Raw genomic sequence first — 19,720 nt, 5'->3', positions numbered from 1 at the left:
TTCCCTAAACTTGGTTGTCCTGATGCTTGATCGCTTCTGCTTCTTCCTGGTAGCAGAGAGAGAGTGGCCAGCGAGCACGAAGGGAAATGCATTATGAATGTAAGGTTTTAAAGCGAAAAGCATGTTTACTTCACTCGCCAAATGGAAGCCAGCAAACGGTACTCCGGGACATCCGGATTAAACACTCCATTTTCCCATTAGGACTTGCCTCAGCTTTGCGTCACCCGGCCACATCCCATCTCGAGGCAGGACACCGAATGGCGACTTCATTTTCAATTCCATCGTCCTGAGCTGCTCCACTGCCATGCTAAGTAGCAACCCGGGCAAATGGCCAACATTAACGCACGCAAAAGATCATCTGAAAGCCCCCCCTCTCCCCCCGGGGGAGCGGAGGAAGGGAGCATCATAATACTCTGGGTTCTAACAGCACGCAGCAGCACGTGCAGGACAATGACAAAATGTCCGAGCCCCGCACAGCTCACTTAGATTGAAATCCGAGTGCGCTTCCGAGTGCGCCTGGACCGGATCTCGCATCATAGTCGCCTGGATCGTCACGGTGACAACAGGATGAACGCTGAAAGAAAAATTACTTTCCATCGATCGCCCGGGGGGGACCAGGGGGAGCGGTCGCCTTCCAGAGTGTTTCATAATGCGCCAGCTGAGCTAAGGACAGCATCAGCAACAGCGGCACCAGCAGGAGGTAACGACCAAATGGCCCTCTGCTCGTGGTGAAGACATCCGGAAGTGGCCCCCGCCTTCCTGGCATACGAACGCGCTTTTGATGTAGAAGAAAATCAGAAGGAGCGAAGGCTCCCACCGTTACGTGGAAATGAACGAAACGGGAAAACTCTAAAGCAACCACAGGGAGGACACTTCACTGCGCTCGCTCTCTTCTCGTCCTGCTTTTTGCCTCCAAAGCATGAAAAAGATACATTTTCCATCCCATTTCCACGCACACATCGACCAGCTTTCAGTGGTGGGAAATCTGTTTTTTCAAAAAAAAAACAAAGCGAAAAAGAAAACAAAAAGGTACCAAAAAAAAAAGGTCGCTGCTGCATCTACTGCTGTGCCGCATTGCATCCATTACCATTCGCCAGAGAACGAAGGACGGAAGAAGGTGGAATCGCGTCCTTCACCTCACCATAAAACCACCCGAAACGGTCTCCGGAAAACATCCCTCAAAAAAGGAAGCTGTTGCTCCCTGGCCTCAAGACGCACTTCGGTCCGATCCGGTCCTGGGGTCCTGTGGCTCCATGTGGTGGTGGTGGTGGTGGTGATGGCACCGAATGTTGGGCATCATTATGCTGCTGGGCCTCCGGTGCGATGGTATTTAATGTGTACGTGTTCGCATGTGTGTCTGCGTGGTCCCTCTTGAAGGTAAGAGGCATCTCCACTCGAGAAAATTGCAGCACTTTTCACCACCCCGCAGCCACTCCACCTACTCGTCTTCGTCACCAAAATGAAGGGGAAATGAAAGACATCATTCCAGTCCTGAAGCACGGCCGAACCTTATGCTTGCTCTCTCTCTTCTTTTCTCTCTCTCTCTCTCTCTCTCTCTAATCATTTCAAGAGTCGAGAGCCCCGGGTAGCAGTTGGTGGTTTGGTTGGTTGGTTGGTGGGGCGCCAAGCTGATGATGTCCTTGGGTGCTTGAAAGACAAGCGCACACCTCGCCACACCACACCTTCAGCTCCTCATCAGCTGGCTGGACTCACAATGGCTGCTGCTGCTGCTGGAGCACAAAACGGAACTTGACGCAAAACGAAAATGCATACGGAATGAGGCCAGACCAGCGCGATGTAAAGCAACGCTTGTTCTTGCCACGAACGACGATGATCGTTAAGTGCAAAGAAGGTCCCGACACACGCGGACACACAACCGGAACCGGAACCGAAACGAACCCGAAGCCAGCCAGCAGGCCACTTGACCCCAATGCTCTTTCCTACATTCCGGGGCTATAACCTCCCAAGTTGAGCTTCCGGACTGTCAAGATCTCTCAATTTATGCGACTCGCCCCCGGAGCTCTTGGATCTGTTTCGGAAGGTTTTCCCATTTTTTTTTTCGCCTTGTCCTCCAAGACAAGCAACAAGACAGCGAAACTACCGAGACGTTTCTCGATCAATGCCCTGCCCTGCTGCGCGTAATCCAATCAAAAAAACCCTCCCAAATTACCCTTCGTGACGCGCTTCGCTGACTGCTGCTGGTGCTAGTGTTGGTGGTGGTGCTGGTGCAACCACACCAACAAACAAAAAGACTTTCATTATCCCCGGATGTACAAATTCGATTTTCCCTGCGTCCACACCAGAATCGCTTTTCGCAACAATTGAATTATCAAAATGATGGCGCAACCGGCTCCCCCTACCCCTCTTCTTCTGGCGCATACTTGGCGCTCACTTTCCTCGAGAGCGGCACGGCCACGGAAGCTTCCCAGGCCCGGAATGAAAATCCAAACGGGGGGGGGGGGGGAATGAAATGAAATTAATTAAATGAAAGTGAAATGTACGACAGCGGAAGATAAAGATTGACTCTCGATGACGGTTTCGAGCAGCAGCAGCAGCAACAGCAGCGCCGTGAGGTTGTGTTGCGGGGACTATAACGAGGTCGTTCCGGGGGCCCTCATCTTGTTCTCGCACGCCAAAGAAGTCGCGCGAGAAGGAAATGTACCACGAAATGAAATAATTTCATTTTCCCTTCGAGCAGCACCGAACCAGCTGCTTCTCACATCAAGGATGTAGCGGGTGTGTGTCGTATCGGTCGTGGCCAAGGATCTCTCTCGCTTCCGGTGGCGGTGGCGCAATCAGGTTGATGTCACCATTAATATTCGCTTCGCCCATTCTCCGGTCTGGTGAAGGAGCCAGACCGCCATTCGGCTGTGTGCGCCTGACGAGGAACATTTTACATTTCGCGGTAATTTAAATATTTTCCCACTTCCTGTGCTTCTGCGCTGATATTAGTGTTCCCGCTGACTCCCAAGTTTTTTTTCTACGGTTCCACGCAGCGCAGGAAGAGGAAAATTCATTACCTCGTTCCCCGACTCCCGGGAGGGTTGGTTTTTAGAGAGCACGAAGGTATAATTGATACCTTTTCTCGACCATCTCTGGTCGCCCGGGCGTCTTGGGCGAGTTGTGCAAATTCCCGGCAATCTGTTGCACCGAACTGAACCCAAGACCTCCGCTCCGATGAACTTTCGTGCTCCTGAGGTCCCGTTTGCCGTTCTGGCCCCCGTCTCTGGGGGCCAGTGTCTGATTTGGACGTTTTAAGAAAAAGAGAAAATTATTGCCTTCCAACTAGTCTGATCGAGTTGGCTTTTTTTTGTTTTTTTTTGTCGATCCATCGTGCGTTGGTCGTGAGGATCCTCGATGCTCCGGGAGAGGAGAAGATGGTGCAAAGGTCTGCTTCCGTGTTCGCTCCGCGCTTGTAATTACGGTGCTTCTTCACAGGCCATTTGCGGTGCTTGCTTCTCCCCAAGTGGCCACCAAACCCCCAAAGTGGTCGAATCGGGAAACGGGAAAAGGAGGCAACAAGCGATCTGGAGGCTGGAAGCTCTTCTTCAAATCCAACTCAACGAAAGAAAAGAATCTGGAGGAACGGTGTGAAAACTAGAGAAAACCAACATTAGCTCGCAGCTTCGTTCTTCTCAACTTCTGCTTCCCTCGAGCTCCTCTCGATAGCTAGGTGAGTGACTGGCAAAATCTGAATCCGACCGTCGCTTCAAAGTTTCACCGTAGGACCAGCCTCCTGCCTGCCTCTAAACTCAAGATCGCAATCGCACCGAGATTGAGAGCGTGCAAAAGGAAAGAGGATGATCGTTCGCCATTGAACTTCCAACGAGACGTACTTGTTATCATTTCTGTTCTGCTTCTCTTGCTCCCCCGGGAGCAGTTCAACATCTGGAAGCAATTAGCGATAAACGGGGAAACCATTTTCTCTACTGTGCGCGACCAGTGAGTCTTTTGTAGCACCAGCAGTGTCTTATGCACTTCATTTCAATTAACATCAAACTATGAGTAATAATTGCAGCGAACAAAAAATATTCAAGTTTTCCTACTAAAGTTTACGCAATTTACCCTCCTGACGAGTCAGCCACGGTTGGCATTTGTATTTGGTTTGTCGTGTGGCGCAACGTTCGTGGCCGCTTCCACTTCCAATCGGTGACATTCAAGATCGAGCTTCAGCGAAGAGGAGCGTCATGACGTCAAGAAGATTCGCGCGCGAGAACTTGTCAACACTTGGGCCCGGATCCCGGATCTACCGACCTATCTCATCCCATCCAATGGCTCCAATACACGCTCGATCGAATACCATTACGGCACTTTGTTTACACAGTTTGCGCGCGTGTTCTAACTGGGGCAACTTGCGAGCGAACGGTTATTGTGCCAAGGAACAACCAACCGACCCGGAGCGAGGAACGTTTCGTGTTTCGAAGTCAAACATCCTAACCATCAGAGGCAGAGCAATAAGCATATGCGCTAGTGCTAGGCTGAAATCTCGCTCCTGTCTTGTTACAAGCGTCGGGCCCTCCGGTTATGTCAGGCTCTGTAGGCATCGATGATTCCCAAAAAGGTTAAACGAACCTCATTTAAATACAACCGCCAGCACCAGGGTATGCTTCAGATCTTCCCATCATGCCAGCAACAGCAAATCGATGCAAATTGAATGGCTGCTCGCACACACATGTGCCGAATACCCAAGCCATTGCGCGTGATAACACACCACGTGTTGTGTGTCTTGAGAAATCAACCTCGAAGGGAAGAGAAAGGGCCCCAATGCAAGCCGTCGGACTGAATCGATCCAACCACGGGCGAAAGGGAACTTAACCAACGAAAGGCAGACGCCCAACTAACGCCCTTCTTCCCACCACCACCCCCTTTCGGATCGCGACACATCAGAAGGCGTGAGGCAAATGAGATATCGCGCAGACATCGCAGCGTTGTTCGGTTCGGTTCGGGTTGGGTTTTTTTGTTGAAAAACTTGCAAATTTGCGTTGCAAGTCGATGCATCCCCGACCACGAGGCCCAACCCGTCGGGCCCCGGGTGGTGATTATGTGTAGCTTTCCGTTTTGCTGTTTACCAGTGCAGCATCATCGTTTCATGTTATGCTGCTGCTTGGTGCCGCGAATGGTGCTCCTCGTTGGGCTCACAGCAACAGCTGTAGTGATGGTCTCACCCGGCTCTTCCCACCCCGGACCATTGGCCCGTTATTCAATTGTTGATCCAAGTGAAGTTGTTTGTTACCGACAGTGGCGCTGCCACAGGCAACGAAGGAGATATCTTTCTTCTTCCTTAAGATTAGCCAATAATGGCAACCTCTTGGAGAGTGTAGCTGGCTAGCTGCTGGGCATAAGATGAAGATACCGAGCGAATGGCATTGCACCATCAAGTTGCGGGATTCTGCTACCCAATGCAAGATGGTGAACAAACGCAATCGAACCATCTGCCAACCGAAACGTGGCCAATTCGGAGCGACCTTTCGCAACGGCCGACGATCGGATTCGATTGTTCTGGATCGATCGTTGCTTGTGTTCGCGGGGGTCCCGGTTCCGGTGATGGATGGGAGGACGGTAGCCATCCGACTGCAGGTTGCACGAACTCGAAGCGGCCATCAATCGGTATCTGATGGTCGCGAGAAGACGGCAGGTTGACGGCAGGTTGATGCAATTCAAACTATGCAGTGAAGGGCGACTGTGCGGCGTTGCGGTGAAGATGAGCCGCTGCTATTGGAAGATGCTTTTGAGGTTGGCAGTGCACACAAAGGGAGTGATGAATCAATTGAGCTGATTTCATTGATCTTTTCGAGTGCCATTTGTCATCGGCATTGCGTATTGCGTCGCTATGGAGCCCTCGGTATTCTAAAGTCACCAATCAATAATAGGTTTTCGTGCAAATCTAGTTTGCTTACCGAAGGTTCATTTTGAGGTACTTCAAAGCAGCGCCCGGTGAGCGATTGTGTGACAAGGAATGTAAAAAATTCAAAGAAAAGCGGTCGAACACAGCAGAAAAAGACCATTGAGCTTCTAAAGGAATTCTGTGTTCATCTTTTTCGCTGCTGCTCTTATCGTTCTTATCTTTGAAACATTTTATGTTCCTTCTGCCCCAATCTGCACTTTATCACGACTTCCTGTACGACTACCCTCGAAGGCACGTCCTTCCGAATGGAACGGAAACAACATAATTGTTCGCACAACTTTGGTCTCCATCAGAACGAAAAAAAAGAGAAACCAGTGCACCAAATGCCGTCGGTGACAGTTGTACAGCAGGCACGCAAATAGCCGAAAAAATAACCTGGAACCTGGTCTTGGGCGGAATGGGTCCTCTTCATTCACCGTCAACGCCTTGACACCGGCTGTCCGTCTCTGAGACCCCTAGTCGACCGAGATAGAAGCTGGAAGCTGGCTAATTAAAATTATTCCCATTTCCTCTTCTTCGCCCCTATTATTGTGCTAATTAACTTTTTGTTGCTGCAAAACTTTCCTCCGCAACACCATCATCATCATCATCATCATCACCATGAACACCGATCATCTGGTGTGTCCGAGTAGAGGAACTAACACGGACATCCGGCACCGGCGAAGGGTCAATCTATGCCTTCGCGCAGATAATTTGGTTCTAGACGTCCTCGAACAGGGCCACTCCGGGGAATACCAGAACCGATCGCATCGCTCCCCTACGAAGCACTTCGATGTCGTGGCCACCCAAAAAACATTATTACACAATGCCAACAGGCGGTGTGTTCTCGATGAGCGACCGAATCGGAATGGGGCATATGAGGCCCATAAATTGGGAGCCAAAACACGGACGGACCGACGGATAACGGCACTGTGGCGCTCGAAGGTGTCCCTTCGGTGCGCTTCGGTTCCATTAGGTTTTTGGGATGTGCTGAGGAAAGTTGTGACGAAAGTTTCGCTATCCGCTGGTGTTGTGGTTGTTTGGTGCTTTTGCTGCGAGCAGAGATAACGGAGCAAAATTGGCATTGATTGGATGAAAGGACTTTTAATGCAAATCCCTCGTTCCTCGGCTGCCAAGTGCCTAACCACGGGATCACTAGTCATCGAATTTGTTTCGGTTGCCATTAATTTCGGAGGGAAAAGCCTCGAAAGTTCAAGCACCCCACGGGTGTTCCCGAAGAGTCCGAAAAAAATCACGCTTTTCTCACGTGAAAATCCCGTTCACCCGTTCCGGGCATAAAAACCAATCTCACCGTTGGTCGTCGTCGTCGCCAACATCAACCATAACTGGCCCTGCGGCGTTATCTCTTCGGTCAGCTTCATTATCGAGTGCGCTCGATGCGGGGAAAATCAACAAACACACGAGCACGCACAAGCACGCACACGTGGCCACCAGCTGAGTAAAGTAAGCACGAACGCAAGTGAAATGCAGGGAAATGCAGCACCCAATCACCCAGCGGTGGCGATCATCGAGCGTAAATCAAAAACCTTCACCCCAGGGAGGGAACGCGTTAGAAAGTGAGTGTGGCCGGAGCAATGTTTCCGGTTTTGTGGCAATGTTTATGATCGTGATCGACATCGATCGACACTGCTACGATCGTGGCGTGCGGTGTGGTGGAAATCGTGCTCGCTCAAGTGGAAAAACGCAAATTTCCATTCGATACGCAACGAGGTGACGAGCCAGCAGAGCGATCGACCACAACAATTCATTTCTGATAGGGGGCCTTTGTGGTGTGGTGACGAAGACACATTGCTGGTAAAGATCAATCAGATCTCAAGTGATCGAGATCGAAAGAAACTTATCAGTTACTCCACACGGCATTTTCTTCGTAAATCAAGTTCCCAGAAAACCACAAGATGACGCACTTTCTCAGCGTTTCTCGTTGCCCATGGCAATCTATCCATCCACCCAATGACAGCAGCAGTAGGCCACGGAAGGGCCGCATTCCTGTCGCCTTTTATTCTGCCAATTAAGGTGACAACAATGTTTGACATGTTCGGGGTAGTTGTTCTTCACGGGCGCACGTTGAGTGGTAGCCCACCACTTCCGCCATCAATTCGACACCTTTTATCAGGCGCAGCGAAGGACAACCTCGATGCATGTTTGTCACCGGTCTTGTCAACCGCAGAACCAATCATTGTATTCCCCCGTGGAACGGCGGAGAAGCGAACACAAAACTTCCATACAACGCCATCGCCTGAGCCATCGAGCCTTGCTCTTGTTTCTCCTCGGCAATGGCCGATTTCGATCATCATCGACGGCGACGATGCCTTTGGCGATATGTCACCGAAATACGTTCTCCGAAAAGTCCTCCAGCCTGAAACACGCTAAGTGGCTCGCTACACATTACATGAAGCCACAGAGAGAGAGAGAGGACCCCTCGCTTGTCTACTTATCGGTCTTTATCAGCGATGATAAAGGGGGAACCGATTGGCTGTTATTGCCACGATTGTTGTAGTGCCTAACCAACACATGACATCACGGAAGAAGTACCGCTATTATGGTCGTTCGCGTCCGAAAATCGCGGGCCCAAAACAACAACCTAAGGGGAGGTAGAGTAAGATGTCTTGCCAGCACGGCGCACCATATCAATCGATGTTACCCGAACAAAACTTGCCAAAAAGTGTCCCATCTCCTCATCATGATCGATGCGTTCGCCATTAGTTACGCCACTCCGGAAGGTTTGAAAGAGGGTGTTTTGTTGGAACAGCGCAAAGCGCGTCATAAGCGCTGCCCAATGGCGTCATTAGGAGGTGGTACAGGTGAACTGGGAAAAGAATACAGGTAAACAAAAAAAAGAAGGACGAAAAAGTAGACAAGAAGAGCAATTCATCAGGACAGAACAGATTGTGATCGGTTGTGTCTTTGAATGGCGCAGGTAGTCTTCATCAGTTTGTTGTTTGCTTTAAAGAGACAGTCGCCATTCAAGAAGAGACACTAGAGCGCATGAAGGTGGCATCCAATTTTTCAAAAAAAAACCCAATGACGTAGTAATCCTACACGTCCCACCAGACCCAAAGTCCCGAGTTGCCAGGTAATTCAAGGCTTCCCGGACCTTATAACACACAACACCTCCTCAGTAAAGGGTCCCCCCCTGCCGCCACACAGGGAGAGCTGAAAGATAAATGAACTAATTAATGTTTTGCTATCATTCGCTGCTCGGTGCCGATGAGTCGAGGCGATGTTTGCTCAACTGCACCCGTGTGCGCCCCCCGTTATCAGCGCGAACCGGGCGCTACATAGGCAAGTAGTCTCCACGTGCAGCAGAGCCACTGGGTGGCCATTTCGAAAGACTCGGGCACCGAGCAGGCATCCATATCCATCACCCGACCGTTGGCTACTACACGCGTGAAGTGATTAATTTCACTTCATGCACTATTCGAGAGCGGGACGACGAGACTGATGGACGACTCGCTGGCAACTCTGCCACCAAAACGGATCCACGTTGGCTCGCGTCTCGCGCACAAGCGACGTGTAGGGGCACACCCTGAGTAGGCTAGATAAATAAAAAAGAAAACAAGCGAGGTGGCAACCTAGTGATTGAGAGTGTTCTCCGTTGGCAGCCAGTAAACGGGATCCACACCAACACCGCTCGGTTTGTTTGTCTGGATTTGAGACTGGGAAGAAGAAGAAGGCTGGGCTGGGGGTCTGTTACGATAACGATAAGCGCTCTCGAAGAACGGCTGCTAAGTCCGGGGCCCTCGTTGTTGCGGGAACAAGCAACTCATTCACCATTCATGCCGTCTGGGCTCAGTTGTTTGGATGCAAACGTGGCCTACTGCTGCTGCTAATTCGGCCAAAATTCGCCTCACGCACACGCAGCTGACGGAAGAGCAATTGCTGCCCATCACGCAAACATTCGCAGGAACAGGTCCGGAGTGGTCCGGAGGATATCGCGTGATTGATACCATTCCCATTGACACATTCCACCGCCCAAGAACCGCTTATCTACGCTGCGGTGGTGGCACTGACATACGTCTCAACTCTCAACTCGACGCAACTCAGCTGACAGAGCCCCATGGGGATCCACGGGGCAATCCATCCTATCCACCAACACCAACGTCGACCGCTACCAACCGCCACCGCTATCAAGCATCCGGTGGAAGTCATCAAGTGAGCTCATTAAATTTGCATCGAATGAATTGCTCCGACAGGATGCGCAGCCCCGGCCAAGGATCGACCGTGGTGTAATCGCGGTACTCGGATCGGTAATAACCGTTATCCGATACCCCGGCATTAAAGGTCTCTGGTTGCTTACGATGCCAACCTCCGACCTCAAGCTCAGCGCGCGTGTGAAGCACGCCCCCGTGGAAGTGATAAGGAAAGCCGGGATCAACCACTCAGCGCTTCTTCGTTCCATCATCCCCATCATCAAATATCCCGATTCCCAGCACAAGATCTTGATGGAAGAAGGCCGCAAAAATGGGAAGCAGAAATTACCCACGGCGACATGGCGTCATGGCGAGACGAGATCAACTGATTTGAAGGCATATTTTGCCGGGAGCTCCACTTGTTCCCAACATCACAAGGGAATCCGGGATTCCGGATCACGGAGGGAAGGGAAATTAAATCAAACCATCCACCAGCAACCCCCATTGGCTTGACAAAATTTATCGACAATTCCCTTCTGCGCTTCTTTTGGGCATCTTCATGCCACCATTTGGTTTCGCTTTTCGCTTTCTATCGGTTCGCACGGTTCCATGGATGAGGTAAGCGCATTATTATGACATTTTCACACCAGAGAGAAGAGGACGGCCAGTCGTGTCGTGGCGCTTCTTTCTCCGCAGCCTTCTCCGATTGCCCTCCCCATTAAAATCTAACACACAGAGCGACAGATTGGAAAATTATGCAAAAAAGAAACTCTGCACACAGAAAGGAAACGTTTTTTTTTATGGTAGAAGGTCACCGTGCCTCTGATTAGCGACCGACCGGCCGACCGGGCGCCAAAATTATAGAGTGTGCCATGGGGCCATTATCGGTTAAATTGGGCGTGAAACTGTGCGCCGTTCCTCAATCGGTGGACCATCATCAAACGCGATTGATTCGGGCGGCACAAATATTGAACGGGACGGCGCATCGAAAAAAAAGGGAACCATCCGCGCATACTGTACGATAGCGAGATGATAAGATAACGTGTGCCCTTTTTCGTGCGCCACGTTTGTCTAAATAGGCTGTTTGCTTAGCACCAAGATGACATCTCATTCCTAGCCCCCTCAGAAAATTCCTTCGCTCGCCCCGAAATCGGATGCGATCGCTGCGTCAAATGCTATCAAAATGGATTCCATTCCAGTTTCATTCTTTCCCCATCAACAGCACACAATGCAAACGTTTTTTTTTTTTTGCTCGCACGACCAATCGGGGCCAGGTGATTGCCGATGCCGGATCGGTGAGCTCTGAACGAAACATCGATCGATCGATCGATCGATGAAGCTGTAACATCGATTACAGAAAAAGGGTCCCCCGGGGACTGCGCGGCTCCGGTTGAGAAGAAAGTTGAGCTGGAAAAACGGGGGAAAAACAAATTTTCATCTCGCCGCCAAACTCCCAAAACTGGCGCCCGGTATCCAACCAAAGACACACAGGATTCTTCGCTGTGTTTTCCCTTTTTTTTGGATGCGATTTCTCTTCGTCAATCCAACCCACTCCTTTACCCCAAAAGAAAAACCCCGAAGGAGGATTCGGAATTAAATAAATCGAAAGACCTTTCGCAACACAATCAGACGCTGGAATCGAAGCTGAATAGATGAATGATATGAAGACACCGGTGCCACCGCCGCCGCCGCCTAATCCCACCGGTGGGCGGATAAAGGGAACGATATCCTGACCCCCAAAAAGAGAAAAGGAGATCAACGTTGAAACCGTCGGAAATGGCCGTATCAATGCGCTCCACACTTTTGTGTGGTGGCCGGGGGATGAGGGTTGTTCTGGAATCAAATCCTTATCAAATCGAATGTCGTACGACGGCTCGGTGGGACATCATGTCTTCTTTTAATACACGGCCCGTTCATTTCCGTTAATCATTTGCCATTCTTTATCCACTTTCTATTAACGCTGTTTGCCTTTCGGGCTTATGTTTCTTTGGGGAATTCGTTCGAGATGTTCTGGAATAGGATCCCGGTCTCCATTGTGTAACAAATGTTTCTCCCCAATTTATGGATATCCTGGCGCCCATCCTTCCTAAAAGCATTAACCGGGCATAACATATTGGCAAAGTTGCGGCCAACCGGTCGTCCATCCCGCTCGAGCCCAATGACCACCGAAGGAGCGCCGGAAAAAGGGGGGAAACACTTTCATGGAATATGGAAATTCCTGCACCGCAACGTAGCAGGAATGTAGCCCACTCCGGGTAGCATCGATAAAATATGCCAGATAAATTCCAATCCATCCAATCCAGAGCAGCAGGGAGCTCATCCATCGCACCATCTATAGCCACGTCCAAAACCGCCCCCCCCCCCTTTGGGAGATAAAAAAACAGCAGAATATTCGTCTCACACGTCCGATGAATGTCTCACTTTGTGGACCAATCGATTCCACCAACTTCACGAGCCCAAAGATCCCTTTGGTGAGCTTGGAAGTGATTTTTCATATGCCACTCTATAGGTCCCGGCCGTTAGAGGCTTTTCAAGGCTTTCCAAGACACAGGGGGGTCCTTCCCCGTTTGTTGTCCTCCACCGCAGCAAGAACGTGTAAATAGAGGAGCTAATGCGTACGAGTGAAATCTTTTCCAGCATAATATTTGCAGAACCATGAATCCGACCCAAAAACGGGCTCATATCCCCCCGCCTGCACAACAATTATTCCACGTCCACGTCCCCGTGTATGCGATAAATCGAGTTATGATAACGAGGCCGCCGGTCATGCTGCAGGAAGCACAGGAAGCGAAGGAAAAAATTAAAATAAATTTTAAGTGAAATCCGTCTACCGGCACCTCCGGGCGCCTCCTACGATTCGTCGCTTGGGCGACCACTTTGAAGATCCTTTAGCGAGAAACTCACGAAATGGGTTGGTGGGAGAAAGGAAAACTTTTTCTGCACAAAATGAGCCACTAACCGAGGAAGCGAGAGGTGTGGTAGCGTGAGGTGGGTTTGTAATCGAAAAAATGTGTTTGTCGCTACACCCACTGCGTGGCACCGTGGAACACCCAACCGAGCCAAGTGCGCCAATTCTCTGTCGCAGAGGAAAGGGATGAAGGGGTAGAAAACGGGACAGGAGTGTGAGTTGTATGTTGCGCGTGCCGTGCGTATATGATGGGATTGAAATCGAGGTGACATGGAGACGGTAGCAGCAGGAGCAGCAGCAGAAGGACAAAACACGGTGCTACGTGGCAGAATTGGAAGGGAAACGCGGCAGTACCTGGCCTGGTCCAGGTCAAGGGTTCAGCACGAGAGCGCACGAGAGAAAGAGCTTTCGTTAACGCCCTGGAGCACAAAACACCTGTCTACCGGGGTGCTAGATTCCTGGTTCACTCCCATCACTCCGTCGCCATCGCTACCAAGATGGCGGCCCGTGGATGCTTGCCGCGGTAGTGTCGCGTCCTCCGGTAAACAAATCACGTTCACCATGGACTCGGTTCCACATTGCTCACCACCGTTGCCATGATGCGTCGCGAATTTTATGTTATGCCGTTTGCTCCACCAACCGGGGGGGAGGTGGCATTTTGCCTTTAATTTAACATTCCAGAAAGGTGGCGCCCGTGGATCTTCCACGAGTTCCTGTCCGCTTTTAGGCACATTTATGCTCGTGATTTTCGCGAACAGTGTGTACTAGTGCGCTTTGCATGATGGGCTGTTTTGAAGTCGGAGCGCAAAGTGGGAGCTGTTTAAGTACGGAAACATGCAACTGGCACTCGCATTGCGTCGGGAAATCCCTTTTTTGGGGGTCCGATTCACGCCTTTTTTCCGCGGTTCTCAGATGGTTACACGAGGCTGCAGTTGCAAAGAAGAAAAGGGCAAAGAAAGAGAGGCACGTTTTGAAGGGACATAAAGTATGTCAGTCGCGATGTAACTGTCTGCACTTGCCGTACGTCGGCCAGATGTAAGTGCCCCCCAAAGGAAGAGGCCAGCAATGAGGGGACGACTGAAGAGAGGCCACGTAATGGCGGTGGGCTGTTTAATAATTCAGCCTCTTTTTTCCATCCCAATACTCGTGTCCTGTACCATATTATGGGATTCTTTTTTTTCCTTTTTTTCGGATCTAAGCTAGCCATGAGCTGCTCCTGAAGCAGTAGAGCAAACTCCCGCGAGAGAGAGGGTGAGGGTGAGATGGAGGCGCAATTGAGAAGCCATTGCTCGAGTAGCGTCTGCTGCTTCCGAGAAGGGGTTCTCCATGGGTTTACTGTCGAACCATCCCGGTGAACTTTTCAGCGAGCAAAAGCTATGCTCCCAGAGGAACATTGAACTGGCAGACCTGTACCCGTGAAAGCTAGCGGCATTTGCTTGCCCCAAACCCATCCATCCATCCATCTAGACGCCATCGGTGGTTTGGCGTTCGCCAATCGCTCTGGCACTTGACCGGAAAGAGGCTGCCAGGCTGGCGCAGTTCAAGTGCTCGCGCGGAAGTGAGGGCATCCTTAACGGAACAATGTCTGTGCGAGTGCTGCTACCTGAAGCTGCCATCATTCCACTTTTTCTGGTGGCCAGAAGCCACAATTTTGCAGATGCTCGGCCAGAATATTGGGAAATAATCGTCCATCTTGCGTGCCACGGTTGAGGGCTTTGAAATTCCTGGAATGTTCTTCACGCGAAAAAAAGAAGCTAGAATTTTGCGCAACGAATTACTCGATGCCCTAGGTTACTGACAGGTATGCCCACCTGGTATCGCTTCCTGAAGCTGAAGGGAGGCAATCCCGCGTTCCCAGACCAGGACGGGAGCGGTAGACGTGCCTACGATCGTTGTCGAGCCTTCGCCAAGTTTCTTCTTCAAAACCGGGTGCTTTCTATTCCAGAACACTGCTTCAAGTCGATACGGTAGCCAGGGTCTTTGGACCGATCTAACCGATAAGTCACGTTAGCTTGTCTGCCCTCGGCGATGCTGCCCCGTTTGCCAAATATTGTTTTGGAAGCGTGCCCGAGCGTGTTCGTGACAATGTTCGGTTCGTGTTTTCGCAGAAGTTTAGTCCAACCCTCGGGGAGGACGAATTTGCCCCACGACCTATCGCTATCGACCATCGCAAAACCAGTTACAAGGGTTTAAGCGTACAGTACGGTGGTGTCTGGGTACATCGTTCCGACAAGGAAAAAATTATCGCGCAACTAACGCCGAGCAGAGCGCGGTGAGAATTCTTCAACTCGAGAACAGACACATGCGCTCGCCCCCGGGTTCGAGGAGGGGCAGAACCGTGGCAAAACAAAGCACCACAAGCACGCGGAGCTCGAGGCCGAACATGCCAAACGCCAAGATTCTGTGCCGATTTGGAACGCTTCGCTTCTACATGGCGCACCGCACGCCTCGCATCTCCCCCCGGGCTGGGAAACGTGCCCCGATTCGTTCGATGAGCGATGGCCGTTCGAAGGAGGAACGCTCCCAGCCCCGTTCCGTTCCGGGTTCTGGGTGGGATACAAAAATCCAAGAATCATGTTGAGCGATTTCTTTGCTTTTCTTTTTAATTCCCCCTTTTCCCCCTTTTTCGGTCGTTTTCGCAAAGCTGTCAGATCGAGTGTCAAAAGGGCACTTCCCGGGCGGGTGGGCGTGCGGGGCAGAAACGTGGTGCGTTGCCTGGAGTACCGTGAAATCCGTGGATTTTGATCAACGGCCATGATTTATGTGGGAATTTCTCATCTGTCAGACCACCAAGGAACCATGGGTGTTTTGCTGAAGGAATAGGAGGCGTGTGCATGTGTTTTAAAGTCTCGAGCCACAACCTTTTGTGTAATCGTAGTGTGCTTTGCCGGGTTCCCTAAAATGGCGTCCTGTCATTTCGATGCTTCCACCGATTCCTGACCGATTCAAAGGCATTCAAAGTCTCTTACCCAGGCCGTCGATTGGCCACAAACGATTGGAAAGGAATGCTGTTAGCCCCAGGAACAGAAATATACCGCTGGAACTCCACACTCCTACAGCCCAAAACAGAAGATCAGAATGTGAAAATTCTCCCCGAAAAAGCATCCAAAGCATGCGAGCAGCAACAGCATCAGTGGGCACCTTTCACAACGGTACTTTGGAACACCACACGTCGTCGTCGTCGTCCAAGTCTCCTACCCATGTTGCCCGTAATAATGCGTTTTTTATTGCGCTTAACTTTCTAAAAAGACGCCGATAAACGACTCCGCACAGACCACCACATACTCCCATTTTCTCCACGTAACGGGCTCGGTCACTATAAATGACAATTATTCGCTTGACAATCGATAAGACATTCGCGGGTGCAACACGCTGTTGGTTCGCCTTGACGTGTGTCGTGCGTCACCGCGGGTTAATGTGCGATTTCCGAAATCCGTCTACCTACCTCCTCCGTATGCAAAACCAGCAAATCGTGCTGCCGTTCTGGGCACACCTTCGCTACCTTCCGATCCGATACCACCGGAACCTGTCAATCGTTGCACCGGATGACCGGATGAGTTGTCGGCCACGATTTCCGCCCAATCACACCCCTCCTCTTCCTTCTTCACTCATACACGTTACTTTGTCACCGAGCGCGCGCTTTTCGCGTCACAATAAAAATGGCGTCAGGGATGCCACGTGTGTTGACCTTTCGTCGATACCGGCGGACAGGAGTCGAAGGTTATGTCAAGCAGGGATCCGGGGACACTACTTTTTCACTTTGCTTTCGACGGATTCGTTTTCACTTTACACTTTGCATAGCAAACACACAAGCACACACCAACTACGAGAACACATACAACCTGAAGTTACGACGACCACACTCGTCCTGAAATCTCCGGAAAACGGAACGAATACGGGGGAAGACTGTGAAGCGGTCGATCCTCGCCTCTGACGCGTAAAGACGGCTAACAGTCAAGCCTGACGAGGGTCCGCAACGTTGCTGTTGGTGCTGTTTGGTAATGCTGTAAGGCAGAAGGTGAATTAATGCGACGTCCATCTTGTGCTCCCTTCTGCTCGTACTCCTGCCCTGCCCTACGCGATTATGGATTCCCTTTTTTCGCATTCCCTTCTTGTCGTGTCAATAATTGATTTGCTCTGCTAAAGCGACAATTCAACGAATTCCGGAGCCCCGGACCTGTCCGGTCCGGTGGGGGAGCTGCAGTTAATAAATAATCATGCTCTTCCGTGTTCGGTGAGGATGCTGCTCGAGGTCGCAACGAGGCACAAGACGTGGCGGCGTCACTCAAAACCAGACCCTGCTGGTGCTTTTAGCTCCTCTTCGTTTTGTATTCGTATTTGAGCCGCCATTCCGATGACATTCGATCCACGTCACTTCGTTTACATTGAAAAGAACGAAACATACTCCATCACCCCGGGAGGGTGGGTGGTACACAATCAAATCTGTGTTCGTATACGGGCAATTCGCTCCGAAATCAACGACAAATGTTCTTTTCGTGCAAATTTTAATGCACAGCTCAGCACCACACCATTAGTAGTATGTTGCTGACTATATGCTGACACGGTATACAAGTCACACCAGGCAACAGAAAGAAGAAGAAGCATCAGGAGCGGTCCCTCCTTGTGTTGCTAAAGTAAACAACGCATTCTGTTTGTACAATTCGGGAACCTTCCTTACACTTGAGGGGACGTTGTGTCTGTCGTTCAGAAACGTGGCCTCACAAGGAAGCTATCCCAGGATCCCTCTCTCGCTCTCTTACTGAATTCAAAGGAAAGTGCTACGCTGTGGCCGCTTTCTGGGCGATCCTTTCACGAAATGGAGTTTACTTTACGGATCGCACATGGTGTGGTGCTGGTTGAGTGTTCAAAACGAAAGCAAAATTGGGGGAAACGAAAGGATTGTCACCATCGTTCCCCGTTGCCATTCGCTGGCCACACTTCAGAATCGGAATCGGAATCCGAAAGCAAGGCCAACTGGGCCGGGGCGTCTCATTACATCTGGTGCCTTCCACTCTCTCTCTCTCTCTCTCGCAGAGTATACCCGCAATTTGTGTATTTTGTGGTTCCTACTCCCCCCTATGGCGCTGGAATCATGGAAATTCCCATTCCTGGTGGGCCCCCACGAGGGGGAGAAGGTCACAAGAATCACTCCACCATTGTATGTGCGTACAACCAACTGGCCGCAAACCATCGAATATTATCGATTACTCTTCTCTCGCATTTCACCTGCGGCCCCGCTTTTTGGGGAGAGTCTTTGCTGTTGTTGTTTTGTCCAAACAACGGACCGCCACGACGACGACGACGACGGCGACGATGACACCCGTGACCGTATCGACGTGTGTATTGTGCGGACACGGACGTGCCGGCGAACCAGTCACGCCGTTCAATTGAAGCTAGATAACGGCTCTTTACGCTGCAATCGGATCTGTGGGCTGCTAGATCCGGCAAGGGGTGTGTGATGAGCACCTCCGGCGTCTCCGACGTGATGCCTAGAAGCTATTATGTGAGGTAATCAAACATTACGGACACGGTTCTTCATGGGTATTAAAAGGAGAAGAAAACGAAGGACAGAAGAAGCGTTTTCGGTCTGATCGGCTTGGGTTGATGCTGCTGCTGCTTCACAGCTCATCACCTAATCGAAACCGCAGATAGCGCGATCCAAATAGGCTAGGCGCAGTATGTAAAAAAGGGATTCCGAGGAGTATTCGCGTGATAATCCCCTCGATAAAATCCCCGCAAAAACAAGATCGAATCTCGCGTTCGTTTGCGGCTCTTCTGAGGCAGAAGCTTATGTTGCTGCTGGATGGAACATCATCATCATCATTATCATCATCGTAGGGTAACGATGCCGCTTCCTTCGATGAAGCTTGTTCTCACTCATACGCACGCACGCGTACACCGTCATCAGCATCATCAGCATCATAATCATCATTGATTGACTCGCGGCGAGGAGCCTATACACCTGACGACCACGACGACGACGACGATGACGACGTCGGCACGCACTCCAATCACAACCACACGGCCCCACGGCACGCCACACCGCACCACCGATTCCGAAGGAGAAGAAGGTCCCACACACGGCCGGGAGAAAAGGAATTCCAGGTGAGTGCCGTGCACGCATCAAACACGAGAAAGATAGCGAGAATACACGCGCGCGAGAGAGAGCGAGCGAGTTTGTGGTGGAACAGAAACTTGTTTTGGGATTTTCGTTTTCTGGATTCCTTTTTATCTCTCCTCTGTGGCTGTTGGTCGATATCAAGGTTGCTCGCTGAAAGCTGTAGCGTAAACCACACAGAGCCTACCGCGAAAATGGTCCAGTAGCATCCGCCTGTGAGCCTGTGTATACGGATGGTGAGAGCCTTCATCGCAATTTGGTTTGTCAACAAATACACAGTAGTCACAGAGATTATACAACAATTCTCGGAGTGTCCCCATAACCGAACAGCAACCTCTGAGGTGCTGCTGGCGCTGCTGCTGTGGGTGAGAACACTCCAGACGCGGCACGAGAGAAACAACTGTCAACGAAAACAACGCGCCCACACACGGGACTGTCCGGAAATAGAAGCGTGCAGCCGTGCAGCCAACACACCAACACACGCGCACTGCAGCTGTTTCACTGAGAGTTGATGCGGCAGAGAAGGATTCCTTCCAAGGATATCTGCAATCTTGACAGGCGACAGGCGGTTCCAATTGGATATGGCAGGATGCAAGAAGAGGGCGATTTGTAGTCTATCGGAGGGCTCTAGCAAATTCTGCTGGCCTTTCTGCTGGTAT

General features: G+C 50.9%; 1 protein-coding gene across 3 annotated transcripts in view; it reads right to left on the bottom strand.

The window, feature by feature from the left end:
- LOC126574986 (putative polypeptide N-acetylgalactosaminyltransferase 9) overlaps positions 1-19,720 on the bottom strand; it is a 60,167-nt gene that overhangs the window by 40,279 nt on the left and 168 nt on the right. For all 3 annotated transcript variants that reach the window (XM_050235439.1, XM_050235441.1, XM_050235440.1), the window contains exon 2: positions 16,389-16,947. The gene's annotated coding sequence lies outside the window, so the exon portion shown is untranslated. The remainder of the gene's footprint in view (positions 1-16,388; positions 16,948-19,720) is intronic.

This window comes from Anopheles aquasalis, chromosome 3 (genome assembly GCF_943734665.1).
Source record: "Anopheles aquasalis chromosome 3, idAnoAquaMG_Q_19, whole genome shotgun sequence".
Taxonomy (NCBI): Eukaryota; Metazoa; Arthropoda; class Insecta; order Diptera; family Culicidae; genus Anopheles; species Anopheles aquasalis.
Note: the sequence above shows the minus strand (reverse complement) of the source record. Positions and strands in the feature narration are given on the sequence as shown.